Source organism: Mus caroli, chromosome X, assembly GCF_900094665.2.
Source record: "Mus caroli chromosome X, CAROLI_EIJ_v1.1, whole genome shotgun sequence".
Lineage (NCBI taxonomy): Eukaryota > Metazoa > Chordata > Mammalia > Rodentia > Muridae > Mus > Mus caroli.
Genome location: NC_034589.1, coordinates 51,652,562 through 51,663,463, shown reverse-complemented (window position 1 = coordinate 51,663,463; position 10,902 = coordinate 51,652,562). Strand labels below are relative to the sequence as shown.

The 10,902-nt window shown below is 43.7% G+C and overlaps 1 protein-coding gene across 4 annotated transcripts in view; it reads right to left on the bottom strand.

The window, feature by feature from the left end:
- Nucleotides 1-202, bottom strand: part of Fhl1 (four and a half LIM domains 1) — a 60,529-nt gene extending 60,327 nt beyond the window's left edge. For 2 of the 4 annotated variants that reach the window (XM_029473371.1, XM_021152964.2), the window contains exon 1: nt 95-181. The gene's annotated coding sequence lies outside the window, so the exon portion shown is untranslated. Of the gene's footprint in view, nt 1-77 lie in introns of all 4 variants that reach the window. The other 2 variants (XM_021152963.2, XM_029473370.1) reach the window with 2 other exon arrangements.
- Nucleotides 203-10,902: the final 10,700 nt, after the last annotated feature.

Sequence of the window (10,902 nt, the reverse complement as noted above, 5' to 3'; positions counted from 1 at the left end):
ACACACACACACACACACACACACACACACACACACACACACGCGCGCGCGCGCGCGCGGAGGGAAAGCGGGCTTACTGTCTGGGGATGCTCACCCCCGCAGCTGTCTAGGCGGCACCGGCGGCCGCTACCAGCTCCGACACCAAAGCGCGGCGGCGACAGCGGCAGCAGAGGACTGAGCCCCCTCGGGCGGGCGGTGGATGTAGGGCGCGGGAGGGGCGCACGGGGAGGGGCGCAAGAGGGTGGGAGGGAGGAGGGAGCACGCGCGGGGGCGGGGGCGGGGGCGGGAGCGGGGGCGGGCGCAGCCCACTCGGGGCGGGGAGGGGCAGGGCGGGGGGGGGGGGGGGCGGGGGCGGGAGCGGGGGCGGGCGCAGCCCACTCGGGGCGGGGAGGGGCAGGGCGGAGCGCGCGTCCGCCTGGGCTCTGCCCGTGGCGCGAGGGGGCTGCGGTGCGGGGAGATCGCGCTCACGCGCGGGAGCCCAGTCGGGCAAGCGCGGGAAGGGGGCGCGGCTGCGTGGGCCCCGCCTCGGGAGAGGCCAAGCCGCCGGCTAGGCGCGCACAGTGCGCGCGAGAGGTGGCCGCGAGCCCGCGGTGGCGCGGCTTCCCGGAGCACCCCCTGCAAGCGTCCGAAGGGCACGCGGAGGGCGGGCCAGGGGCGCCCACCGCCCCCCTCCCTCACCGGCTCAGGCCTTCGCTGGCTGCTGGGGAGTCACGAGTCACTGCAGGCAGCCACGGCCAGAGCCCGGGAGGTGGGAGCAACAAAGAGAGACAGCCAAGGTGGCCTCTAGCCTCTCCAGGGGCCTCGCTGACCTGCACAGCCCAGTACAGCCAGTGATTGCAGATCTCTTGGTTCCCACCACACTGAAAGACCCACCGACGACCTCTCCCCTTAATAACAAGCTGGACAGAACGAAAAGAGCCTTTATTCAGAGGGCTTTCCATCATTCCTAAAGCTCTCACAGCAGAGCTTCACATAGTGACTGACTCCGTCGTTCTTTCCCTAGTTCAGTTCAGTGAGCCCTCAGCATGTGCCCAGTACTGTGCCAAACGCTGTAGATACAGCACAGTTGTGCACACACTCGGCTTTATTGGTGGAGGAAGACAGATTATGAGCAAGTGAGAAAATAAACACAGTGGGATAAACTGCAGGATAAAAGGGGGTATAAATAATGCGAGAAAGAAGGTAGCATTTAATCTAAGCCCTGCATGGTATGAAAGCAGTGGGTGTAAAGAACCAAAGGATAACTTTCCAGACAGAAGGAGCAGAGGCAAGGAAGCCAGGAGAATCCCACTATGTCAGTGGAGGGAACTAGAAGGACTTGGTTAGAAGAGGGTTGAAGGAATTGCAGGTGAACTAGAGAAACCTGCTTTTGTTGTTGTTCCTTTTAAAGAGGACCCGAAAAGGACCAGGAGGAAGGAGTAGGGTCAAGGAAAACTTTGAAAGGTGAGAATAGTCAGTACTTAGAATGTCTAGTGAGTCAGGAGAGAGGTTCATTAAAGGAATCCAAAGTCTTGATTTAAAAACATGAAGGCCAGATAGGAGAGGAGAGAATCAGCCCTTTATGTGGAAGCAGATGTTGTCGAGAGGCGGAGCAGCTGTGTATTTAAACCAAGCAAAAGGTCTAAACACTGCTGTTAGCGCCCCCCCCCCCAAGCTTCAAAATTCAAGTGATGGCCTCTTTTACCCGACCCAATAGCTACTTGCAAAATTCCTTTCCTCTATCTTGCTACCCAGAGCCTAGGTCTCTTTTCTCTTTCTGAGCCCTTAGGCTCACTGAGGTCTGGTATTTCTGGATTTGCAAAAAAATCTCTCCACACATTTCTTAGGAAAGGAGGCTGATCCGCCCCAGGCCATCATGGGAAGGCCTGGAACAATTAGCACCACTTCAAGTAGCTCCCCTGCATACCAGCCCTGGGCTCAACCAGAAAGAAACAGCCAAGAGCACTCAGTGGGAAAGCTCTGGGTGGCTCTGGACAGAGAGCCAGTTACTGGAGATTTTCAGATCAAAGCCTGGGCTCTGGCAGGCCTAACAAGGTCGGCTCCACCACCTGTTTCTGCTCAGACAATTCAAGTCCCAAGTGATAGTAAAAAGTGGAGAAAGGAAGATGATTTATTCTATGAGCCACATTGATAAGAACAAATAAAGGTCTAGTGACTCCCAAATCCATGTAACATGAGGATTAGGATTGAATAAAGAGCCAGAAATATGTGTAGTTGAGCAGTGTTGGCCAAGTTGGGTATGATCTGGAAACTGACACGCCACTAGACTCCAGTCTGTCCCACAAGGAAATCCTGACTGTAGTAGTCAATACTGTGTGAAATCTCTCCTTGGGAAGCAGGTTCTTCCGTCAACCTTTCTCTTTACCCAGCAGGAGATTCCTGGGACCTTTGTGATTATTTCACAATCAACTAGCCAAAGGGAAGGGCACAAGTATCTTTAGAATCTGACAGGAAATTACAGACCCTCTCTTAAGGAACCTTCCATTGCCCAATTGGTAGAAAGTGTCCCTTTCTTTCATTTCACCTCTTTAACCTTCTTTCTTTCCTCCTTCAACCCCCACCAACTCTGTTCCACATCTTCCTGCCTGTCTTTCTTGCTTCCTGTCTTACCTCCCAGGAAGTCTTGGGCACCTGATGTGAGCTGTGCCCCACCTCTCCCATCACCCTAGCTAAAGCTGCACAAGCAAGGTCAGCCCTGCTCTCCCTCTAGCTGGTCACTTTCTTGCATTGGAATTCAACTTCTGGAGGTCACAGAAAACACACTGTTTCATTTAAAACATATAGAACTGTGGTGGTATTGCTGAATAAGTAGAAGGGAAGGAGTTGTTCAAGTGGTGAGTTTGTTTTAGAACATTTTTGTAATCATCTAATGTGAAGATTCACACACAGAGACACACACTCACACACACACAAAAGGATAAATTCAGATAGTCTAATCTCAGATCTGAGTATGCTTGCATTTTTTGGTTGAGGAATATAATAGACATGAGGAAAGGAATATTATTTGAGCAAGAAGTTAAATACATGTAGGTAGTATAAGAAAAGGTATATTTTCTTTTGCTGAGGTCATTATACAATGTTCACACTCTAAATTCCTAACTACAGTCCTAAGCCTATCTCCCCAAAGGTGCTCACCTGAAGGTCAGCTCCAGTCACTAAAAGAAGTCTCTAAATCAAGAATCAGGATGGTGGGTAGACTCTACAGCCACAGGACAGATCAAGGTGGTGTCTCTCCAGATGTGCAGAGTAGAGCCTTGCTCTTGGTCTCTGCCTATATACTGTCCAGTGGGCGTCATGGGGGGGGGTGGAGAAGGCTAGGAGTACGTCTGGTTATCTTGAGTGAGTGATGTCATTGAGTTCTGGTTATCAGGAGTAGCCTTGGATGTAGTGGGGATCCTGACTAAGCTAATTTTACATGTCTAAAAGGCATTCCTTACTATGCCCATTACAGATATTCAATTTCAATAGAACGTTGAGTCCTCTTAGAAGGAAATATGGAGCATTTAATACACAAAACAATCAATCCTTTGCCTTCTTTTCAAAAAGTATTGTTAGAGAGAGGGCTAAAAAGATAGCCCAGTGTTAGCATGATCCCACCTAGCATGAGCCCTGCATTGTGAGGAAGAGAGAAAGAGGGAGAGAGAAAGAAAGTAACAAGAATTAGCACAGTTTATATTCATCATCTGATGTAGTTTCATATTAGATATTATGTTCCCCACCTTACAGAGGAGAAGACTGAGGCAAAGAAACTGTAGAGTCAGGATTTAAAAATAAAACAAGGAGCTTTCAAGCCCACAATCCCAACCAATAAACTGTAACTCCAAAACAACAAAAGAAGAGTGTTCATCACTTTTACCACCGCAATTCTATTTGGTTACTTATTTCAGGTTGGTGATTTGTTTTCTTAAAGTGCCCATGCATCCAGATCCCCTTCCACGAGAGACCTTCAGACCTAAAACACTTGGTCCATTTGAGGTTCATCAAGCCTCATGATAATGATGGAGGGCAGCATGAGCTCAGTGAGTGCATCTACCTACCACTGTGGCCAACCACCCTTTCAGCTCAGAGCCTGTGCGGAGGGAGCTGCATCTACCTGGATGGAGACTGCACATTTCCCTCACCATGTTTTAGTCGCTGAAGTTCATCCTGCCTAAAGCCATTTGTGTGAAATCTTCGCCACCTCTACATTTCAGGAGTAGCTCAGCCTCTGGAGATTTAGAGTTGAACTACTCTGTGTCGATCTCCATCCCAACCAATTTCTCTTCTGTTCCCTGTCTCTGAGGTTGCTATGTCAGTGTTCAAAGTAAGAAAAAAAAATCCATTTCTTTTGATTCCCCATCCAATAAATTCCAAAGTCTGGTTAAATTCTCCTTCTGAACTAGTAAAGCCTCCCTTCCTCTTCCAAGCTGCCCCTGAGAATCCCACACAGAATCCATTGATCCCATAGCACATGGATCATGCCATTTAGCATAACAGATAATGCTGACGTACCAAGTAAGTTCATGTGTCTATTTCTACCATGAAAGGAGAGGCACTGTAACATGTCCTTCCCACTTATATCTCCCTCCAGTTTCTTGGAACCTGGAAGTTCTCTTAAAGGTATTTCTTGGAGGCAATAAAAAGAGAGAAACTAGTACAATAAACTGCCATGCATCAAACACTTTCTTTAACATATGATTTGTTTCTTTTGTTTAGTCTCCCTCTACCTATTCCCTCCAAACTGTACATACACACTGGACTATTTAAAATGAAATGAAAAATATTATTCCATAAAAAATAGTCCAGTACACATTGGTAAAAGATAAAGACTCCTCATACAATATTATTACATGTAAGAGAAATTAACTAAAAAAAAAATTCCCTTGCCATCAGCAAATAGTTAGGTTTCAGAATTCCCTAGATGTCTCACAAATGTTTTTTATACAGTTTATTTCTTCCAAAACAGGATATTTTAAAAGGCCCATTTAATTACACTTATTACTCCATTTTAAGCTAATGTTTCTTTGATGAGTAAATGGATAGGTATGTGAACAAATACATTCTCATTAGCATCATCTCTCCTTTCTTCAGCAGTCTAAATTTTACCCATTTTACAAAGAACCTGCTGAAATTCTTCTGTGACAACGCAATCCAAAGTATTCTCTCCCATTCTCCACAGATGACAACGGAAGTTGTCATCAAGACCTCTTGCCCCTATTGCGCTAATCTTATGTCACATTGTAAAGACAGTTTATCTCCCCTATAAAGTCTCCAGCTCCTAAAAGGAAAGTGATGAATTTTACTCATCGGTGTACAGCGCTTGACCCCAAGAACAAGGCCTTGCTAATCTAGAACAACCGCATAAGGTATTTCTAAACTAAGAAGAATAATCAAATTTATCATCCATAGATAGAATAGTAGAGCAATGTTTGCAGACATGGACTCAGGTGTGAGTGTGGCCTTCTGTTGGTTTTGAGGTCCAGGGAAGTATATAAACTCATGTGTCTATAAACATTTTTGATGGTGTGCTTCCTACAATAAATTCGGCAGCCTGAATATTCTCCCCTATATACTATATATCGATATATAGAAATCTTCCATTCTCAAATATCAACAAACAATAATTTATTTTTATTGTAAATATTTATATTCTATAGTAATGTTGTTACATCATGTTATTGTGGCTATCCAGTTAAATCTAAATGCTATCACTACTTACTAAACACTATATGCCAAGTATATATACTAAATACTATACTCAGCATCAGGCACATAAATATAGGCCATCAACTTCTTTTACAATTGAGTATTTTACAGTGTTCTCTGTATTGCCTCCTTAAATTCATATCTCCATTCTCTTCTACAACAGAGGTTTGACCTAATCTAACTCATGCTTTGCATGTTAACTCTGATTTGATTATTTAGCACAGACTTTTTTTAGTAGGGAGACTGTATTCATGCTTTTTCTCACTAGCATAAATTATTCAGTCAAGTTTCCTATATTAGGAGAAATCCCAGCAGTCAGCACACCTTTGGGTGCAGTGGAGACTTGCCCTGGGAAAACCACTTTCAGGTTCATGCTATCCTCCCCTCCTCTGCCAGACATGTATGTCCTCTATCTATCTATCTATCTATCTATCTATCTATCTATCTATCTATTTATTTATTTATTTATTTTGGGCAGCTTAGGTGGGCTTCTAGCTCACTATGTAGCTGAGGATAATCTTGCACTTCTAATCACTCTGCCTTCATTTCCCAAGGCTGAGAAAATAGGTATCTGGCATTATATCTGGTTTATTGCTATATTTCTTTGCAAAAATGTACATATATTAAAATTAAACTTTTATTTTAGCATTAGGCTAGATATTAGGATATATATATATATATACACACACACACATATATATATATATATATATATATATATATATCCTAATATCTGTGTTACTAGAGATTTTAGGGACAAATCCTGGAGTTTGTCATTCCCAACAAGTTACGGTCAAACCCATCTTCCCATATAAAAGTACAAGGAACAAGTAATACTAAAGGCCGAAAAGGGAGATTGAATCGATGTAGCCACTAAGAAAGAGATCTGGCTACCCAGTGTTTGTCTTTGAGATTGTGATTTAAATAAAAGGCGAGCAATGTGTATAACTAAGCAACCCTGGCCAATGTGTACTCCCTTCCATCACTGACTCCATATTTTCTAGGCTCCAGTCTGTCCTTTACGGAGGTGTGATAAGTTGTTAGAACTATGTGAGATCTCATCCTGTGAGGCAAGTTTCTCTCTGGCTGGTACCAGGCTTCAGCATCTCCCTCCTCCCAACAGAAGAGAAATTTCATTTTTGATTAAACCTTCTTTGGACAATTTGTGAGCACAAATTTTATGCTATTATAAAATTTATTCCTAAGTAATTTATTCTAATACAAATGAAATTATTTTCTTAATTTCAGTATTGAATTGGTGATACAGTGCAGAATTACAAATGATTTTTATATATTGATCTTGTACCTGACAACCTATCAAGTTCCCTTATTCCTGAGAAACGTATAAATATTTTTGGGATAGTTTTATATTATTTTTCTTTTAAATTTATTTTAAACTTCATTGTGAAAAACGTCGCAAAAAATTGTTTACCAAAATTAAGCAGGCCCAACTCAATGAACAAAATTCATAGAAAACCATAAAAGCTAGGTATAACCCAATACATAGCTGGGTGCATCATTTTGTTGAGAATCAAGTTTCTTTGGTGATTTTTCTGTCCATTACCACGTTCATGAAGGTAGGTTTTTGATGGCCTCAGTTCTGGCCTTTCAGTTTACCAATAGCTCAGGTCATACATGGCTTTCCCTGACAAGATTTAGCAGTTCTAGCATCCATACCATATGGCACAAAATAGATGGGGATCTAACAACAACAAAAGTGTAAGCCTGAAATTCTGGCCCAATCCCAGTCCGGATGTACATGTGTATGCGTGTGGAAGAGTAGGAAGCCTGATGCTCGACCCTGGCGTCTCACGTGGGGGGGGGGGAGGCTCCCACGGAGACTTTTAAATATATGTCAAAAGACTTCATGGATCACTGCAGCAGTACTGAGAGAGTCCAGCATGTGCCTACTTCACCATGGTTTCACCATGAAACCATTGGTTTATTTCCTCAGCATTTTGTTGTTGTTGTTGTTGTGCTGATTGGGTAGACAAGGACTGTACCACATAATCAGCCAATACTTATTGGGGGCACTCTTTGCACCAATCCAGATTCTTGAAATACTAAAATCTTAAAATACATGATCACACCTGATCAAAGCACAAGCCTCCTTGCATGCTCTATTTTAAAATGTGAAATTTGTCTCCATAACATAGAGAAACATCTCCAGTCTGGTCAGGATGGCTAGATTCAAAGAGATCTGCATGCACACCATCTCCTCCTTTCTGCTCCCTAGATTCACCTGCTTGTTCGCTCTCAAAATAAAAGACCCTCAAGGAGATCAAAGCTCACCCTGGAAAGAAACCTTTTCTTTTCATTTTTCTCATCTTTCCCTTCAATTACACTGATGATGTCATTAAATGCTGAAATCACGTCTAGGAAAAAATATCCCTGCCACCTACTCAATATTCAGTATTATTCCCTAGGACCTGGAGCCTTGGGCTTTTTTTTTTTTAATGGTAAGTTATTTTAAAGAATTCAGTCATGATGATGAATTCTCGCTTCTGGGCAGACCTCTTATGCTGCCATCGTCTTGGCATTTCTTCTCTGATGAATGTGTACTTAGGCTGTGCGTGACATTTTTTCTGATGATTGTGTTTCACATCTTTTATTCGGCTCTAGAAATGCTAAAATTAGATGCATTTTTCAGTCTCTTGTTCAATGGGGGAGACAAAAGGCTTCCTCTGCTCTTTGCTATTTAACAGGCTGATGTGCTGACTAATTCTGCAGCAGCTTTCTCCATTAGTTCGGTTGCTAAATATAGCTGTTGACATGGTGTCTGATAAAAGCTAGTTAATTAAACAGCATTTTCATCCATTAATATTTCCATTGTTGACTGTTTAAACACAAACAGTATCGCTACAGTAAAAGCAAGTCAAAACAAGGGCATTCACATATTGGAATATGTTAGTGTCATTTTCAGCCATTTTCCCTGTTATTTCAGAAATGAAAGCTGCTGAGAAATGCCACAGACAGCACAGGCTGAGGTTACCTTTATGGAATTATGGGACCTGAGGGAGGCCAGAGAGACCAACTAAGGTGGCATCAACTAGGGCTTTAGTGGTTTGTTTTTTGTGGGGTTAAATCTTGTGTTATGTCCACATAGCTGCATGCAGACCTCTGCCCTACATGTTTATGCTACAGCTATGCCTAGATCTGCTCAGCCTAGGTGAGCTGTCAGAGGTGGCTGAATGTTGACAGGCTTTGATTCTCAAGCTGCAGAGAACTTATGGCTCAGTGCATTTGAACAACAATGAATGAAAATTAATTCTTGACTTGTTTTCTGGGGTGGAGAGATTTAGGAGTATGAATCATTGCTGGTTAAGATTCAGCCTATATTTGGGAATGGCTCAAGAAGTACTTCTATGTGAAACTATGACATGAAATGACTATCAGTGGAAGAAGTCCATTTTTTCCCTGTTGTTGTCTCCCCATAAAACTCAGCCCATAGGGTGTACTGTTAATTGCTATGAATGCATTAAAAATATAAACTACTTTATTTCTGTGGCTTTCAAAAGACAAATCAAGAATGAAGATACAAGCAATATTCTTTGTTAGTGCACCTGACATTGTTTAAAATTCTAGAGGTAAATGGTCTGTCTCATTTACTCCTTAGGAACTTCATGAAGCATGTAGTCTGTTTCTTAGCCTGTTTTATTTGAAGAAGTTCACTGGAGTCAAACTTTGGAAGAGACCACAGAGTAATCAAAAGGGCTTGCTGCTATTTAGGCCCAGTTTTACTCCACTGTACCTGAATGGGTACAGTTGGAGGGTACTCTTTAGTCATAGACAGACATGATCCCCTTTTCTCTGCCACTTTTGAAATGTCAGTGTGATTGGTGATGTGGCCCATATTGAGCATTTTCCCCTCTGTTGGGGCGTTTCTGTATCCACTGATGTACTATTCCAAAGGTGTGAGCAGGTTCTCAAACCTAACACTCACTCATGCATCCCTGTGTATACTCACCCCCAACTACCTGTCACCCAGTCCTTTGGGAGTCACACAAAAATCTTCCCTGTGACCAAAAAATTGGTGTCCCATCTGATCCCTACCATCTGGTCTACTCTTAGGAAGTGGCACTAGTGACACTGATGCCATCATTTGCTCTTCTTAATTTTTGTAGGGTGTCACATGACCACACGGGTACATATAGACTGAAGAAGTTCCTCTGTTGTGCAGAAACCCAACTCTTACAAATGGAACTTTCCTGAACTCTGCCGTCCTTGGTCCTTCCGGTGACAACCTGTCTCCAAAGGATTGTCCAGGGTCTGTAAACTTGAGTAGTACAGATTGACACAGCATTGCATGCCTGGGAACATTGTGAAAGACTTGGGAAGTATAAGCCATAAGCTACATAATAGAATCCCAGGACTCCACTGGCTTCTAAAGCAGAATAAAGCCATAGGCTCTAGCCTACAGGCCTCATAAGGGTCCCTGCTGGCTCCTTTCTCTGATTTCACCTCCTACCCTCTCCCAGGCCCTCCACGCTTTCCATTTCCAAGCTTTATTTATTTATTTATTTATTTATTTATGTATTTATTCACTTTACATCTCATCATAGCCCCTCCCCCCCTTGCTGCCCTTCTCCCAGTTCCACCCTTATAAATCCCACCTCCCATTACTCCCTCCCCTTCTCCTCAGAGAAGGGGAATCCCTTCTTGGGTACCACCTGCCCTAGGGCATCCAGTTCCAGCAAGACTAAGTATATCCTCTCCCACTGAGGTCCAACTAGGCAGTCCAGGTAGGGAAGGAGATCCAATGGCAGGCAACAGAGTCAGAGACAGCCCCTGCTCCAATTGTTAGGGGACCCACATGAAGACTAAGCTTCTCAAGGGCTCCAAATGTGTGGGAGACCTAGGTCCAGGCCCTGCATGTTCTTTGATTGGTGGTTCAGTCTCTGTGAGTCCCCTAGACTCAGATTACTCTGTAAGTCTTCTTGTGGTGTCCTTGACCCCTCTGTTTTGCTCAGTGCTATCCCTTACTCCTCCACAGCACTCTCCAAGCTCTACCTGATGTTTGGCTGTGGGTCTCTGCATCTGTTTCCATCTGCTACTGGATGAAGCCTCTCAAGAGACAGTTATGCTAGGCTCCTGTCTGCAAGCAGAGCAGACTATCATTAAAAGTGTCAGGGGTTGGCTCTCTCCCATGGGGTGGGTCTCAAGTTGGGCCAGTCATTGGTTGGCCATTTCCTCTATTTTTTTTTTTTTTGGCTCAGA